At 40.1% G+C, this 3,951-nt stretch overlaps 1 pseudogene across 1 annotated transcript; it reads left to right on the top strand.

The window, feature by feature from the left end:
• The first annotated feature begins 772 nt into the window (after positions 1 to 772).
• LOC308417160 (uncharacterized protein NKAPD1-like) lies at positions 773 to 1,710 on the top strand (annotated as a pseudogene). The gene is made up of 3 exons: positions 773 to 793; positions 943 to 1,364; positions 1,438 to 1,710. The product of its transcript is annotated as an uncharacterized protein NKAPD1-like (transcript).
• Positions 1,711 to 3,951: the final 2,241 nt, after the last annotated feature.

Here is a 3,951-nt window from a genome sequence, read left to right as displayed (position 1 = left end):
ATCAGCCACTCAAAGAAAGTAGAGAATGAAGTGGGAGTAGGACAAAACCATAAGCAATCCAAGCCCACCCCCGGGACATACTTTCTACAGCAAGGCTATTCATTCTGAAGTTTCCAAAACCTCCCCAACACTGCTGATGGATGGAGACCAAGTGTTCAAACACCAGAGGCTATGGGACACATTTCTCATTCAAAGGAACATAGGATTATAACATTTCTTGACATTTAAAAATCTTTCTAAATTATGCTATTAAGAATGATACTTAATGTTTTATTCCTCAAGCTGGAGAGATGGCCCAGTGGTTCAAAGTGTCTATTCCTCTTGCAGAAGACCTGAGTTTTGTTCATAGCACCCACATTGCTGGCTCACAATTACCCTGCAACTTCAGCTCCATGGGATTCCTCTCCCTCTTATGGCCTCTTCAGGCAAGTGTACTTGTGCATGCCTTTCCCACACATGCACATAAGAATACAAATCTTTAAAAAGGATTTAAAAGAAACTCACTTGTTTGTGCTGATAAGTAGGATGAAGTTGATTGTCTCATAATTCCTTGTAAATTTTTAGCAATTCACCCTGTGGAGGTTTTCTTTCTACCTCCACAGGCCTACCTTCAGCACATACAGTGAAGTTGCTTTTATTTCCTCTTTGTCTTGCCTCTCTGCTGGCCAGTGATGAACAGAGAGTAATCAGAACACTTGTCTTGCTTCTTATCTGAAAGAGAATGTTTCCAGCACCCCACTGTCTGACTGCTGTCTGCTGCATGGTTATCACCATGGGCATTTCATTGCCCTGGGTAAGTTTTCATCCATTCTAAGTATATTAATATTATTTAAAAAAGAAAGAAGCCACTGCCTTTTCTCCCACCCTGCCACACGAGGTTGCAGCACATGACTAAAAAGTGTCATGGGTTCCATTGGGGAAAGTTCTCCTAAGTAATGTCAGGAGGAATCCAACATGTGGAAAATCAGAGAACTAGAGAAGCTGATGGAGGATGCTTACCAGGGGACCAGAAGGAACACAGTACCCAGCATCTCAAGTCGGATGAGAAGTGATGGTTTTGATGAAGGATGTCAGAGAGACTACTGGAGGTCAAAGAATGAAATTTCTGTGGCCCTGAGAGATGATTTTCTTAAAGCTAAATCCTGGGACAAGAAGTTAAAGATTATGGATCAGGTATACCAGACAAATGGGGTCACAGTGGTTATAAAGAGGTATATCCTGAAGAGCTTGAAACAGACAGTGGTGATCATCAGCAAGACATTACCATTCTGGGGAAAAACATCTCCCCAGGTAAAATCATCTACCCACACATCCTGAAAACATAGGAAGTCAAAGAAATCCCATAAGAAGAAGCAGGAAAAACAGTCATACATACATACACACACACACACACACACACACACACACACACACACACACACACACACACACAACCAGCCAACCAACAAAAAAAAAAAAAAACCAGAAGAGAAACAAAAAGGAAGCTACAGGCATAACAGCAGATTCCTCAAGTGATTTCTCAGAAGAAACTTTAGCTTCTAGTATCAGGAAAAGGAAGCAAGCACACAAAGCAAAAAAAAATCTAAAGATCCCTTTTGGGGGAGAAGGTGATATTCTCAGTCAGATGATTCTGCATCTAGTAATTCTGAGGAAAGAAACACTAAGAAAACCATAAAGAAAAAGTGTCCATGTTCCCATGCTAAATCCTGAGGTACAGGAGAGGAACAGGAAGGTGGCTTTGATGCCAGGTCGGCTGAGAGCTCAGAGGATGGCTAAGTGAGAGAGCAGCAGTGCTGCTTCCCACTGACTCTTAAAAATGGGAGTTCCCAGTGACTCCTTCAGAACAGGAGTCTGAGGTCAGAGATCAGAGTTGTCTTGCCACAGATACCTTTTTTCCTATTTTGGCTTATTAATCTCCATCTCTTTTGTTGTTAAAGGGGAATCTGGTATTTTGTTAAGGTTTCTTGAGGAGATTTTTTTTTTTCAATTAATCACTTAGGGTAGGGTATCTATACAGCAAATTAAAGAACCCAGAAAGCTGAGTTCAGTAGTGACTTGGGGGACTCAAGGGTCTAGGATGTAGGAGGATGACTGAAAGAATGCTAAATAGAATAGTTTGACAAAGGGACCTTGCTATTTACCCAAAAGATAAATTGCCTTCAGATTTGGTGCGATAGTTCTTTCACAGTTGGACACTATAGACGTCTAGTTTACATAGTGAGGCAATAGTTATAAGAGCAAATCTTTCCCATTGTGGTAATACTAAGGAACATAGGGTCTCCTGCCTAATTTCCCTGCTGGTCAGGGTCTACAGCTACGTTTAGCATAACCCAAACATAACAGTAACTGGATAGTGAATACTTTTCTAGTTCCATTGCTGTATATTGCCTAGATGGGCAGGTGTTTGAAATTATTTGTTTAGTTGTCCAATCAACTAAAGTAGAAAAGAATTAGGAAGTAGTTGTGTTGCCAATGGTGCTTTTTCAAAGAGATTCAGGGCATCAGCCATCTAAGTGTCTTTTGCTTTTTCCTTTTTGCCAAGTTGGGGATTGAACTGAAGGCCTTGCATATGCTAGGCAAGCTCTCTACCATTGAGCCACACCCCCATTCTTGTTGTTTTTCTTCTTCATTTCTAGTTCTATCAATGGGTTTAGATTTTCCCTGAAACTAGTTGAGTCAATTCCAAAATGAAACAGACTTCTCAGGGACATACTCACTTTCTAGTCTTTGTGTTTTGATTGTCAAGAACATGTTATTTTCCCCTGCTATATACTGTGATCCTGATATTTAAAGAAACTAAGATACCAGTGGGAAGTGCCTGGCAGAACAGTTGACTTTTCATTAAGAGGAAAGAAAAAGTGATGTAGATTGTCCTGAAGCTGTTTGTATTTTAATGTTAATTTTACTTCCCCAAGAAGGGCTACCTAGTCATGTACTCATGAGGTGACTTCATCTGAACCTTCTCATTCTAATTAGTAAAATAAAGGAGAGCCAGTGACTAGGCGGGGTAAGGAAGGTGGTCAGAGGTCAGAGGAGGGAATGGATGGAAGAGAATTTCCAAGATGAGCCTCCAGAAGGATGAACTAGATCCAGGTGGGCTTCATTAGCATTAAATAGCTATGAACATTATGGATTTTCCAGGTCTAATACTTCGTATAAAAGGGCAGTTTGTATCCTTGTCTATTTGATGTAATCTTGTTGTGTAGAGGGTTTGTGGATTGAGAATTGAATACATAAACCTGTCTGAAAAGCTATCAGGCTATAGAGTTGTGCTTGTGTTGGGTTTTGGGATAAAGAAACATCCCTCGATAGAGGCAGATAACAGGCAGTGGAAAACCGCCAGAGAAGGGAGTTGTGTGGACAAAGAGAGACCGTGGGGACAGCTCAGACCAGGCGACAGAGGTGAGCAAAGCTCCGTACTAAAATCGGGCCCGCAGAGTGAGGCGCAGGGCCGATAAAGAGATAAGATTTTTAGAACTTAATGTTTACTGCAACAAAGTGACATTGTCAGGGTTTTGGTTTTGAGGTTGTCACTTTGGTACTAGGTGAAATGTATGGAAACTCCAGACTGTGGGTTATGGTTCTGCTACTAATCAATTGAGTTCTACAGCAGGTTAACTAGCCTCCCTGGCCTTACTTTCTGTACATGTAATACAAAAATACTTTATGGTTAACATGACAAACACCAGCAATAGAATATGACAATGCTGTTTGTTGCATTTTATAGTTCTAACTAAATTTGTGCTCTTAATGGAACATATTTCTAATATAGTGCATATTCTTAAAATAAGAAAGAAAATAAAAATAAAATAACTATAAAGGCTAGCTTTTATGACATGACTTTCCTACTAGAACACACATGATTATGTTGTTTTTCTCATCTATTAATATGATCGACATTTTCTAATATTATATCATGATTGCCTTCACTATTGTGTGATCCTGGGAAAT

This window comes from Micromys minutus, assembly GCF_963924665.1.
Source record: "Micromys minutus genome assembly, chromosome: 1".
Classification (NCBI taxonomy): Eukaryota; Metazoa; Chordata; class Mammalia; order Rodentia; family Muridae; genus Micromys; species Micromys minutus.
This window is presented reverse-complemented; position numbering and strand designations above follow the sequence as displayed.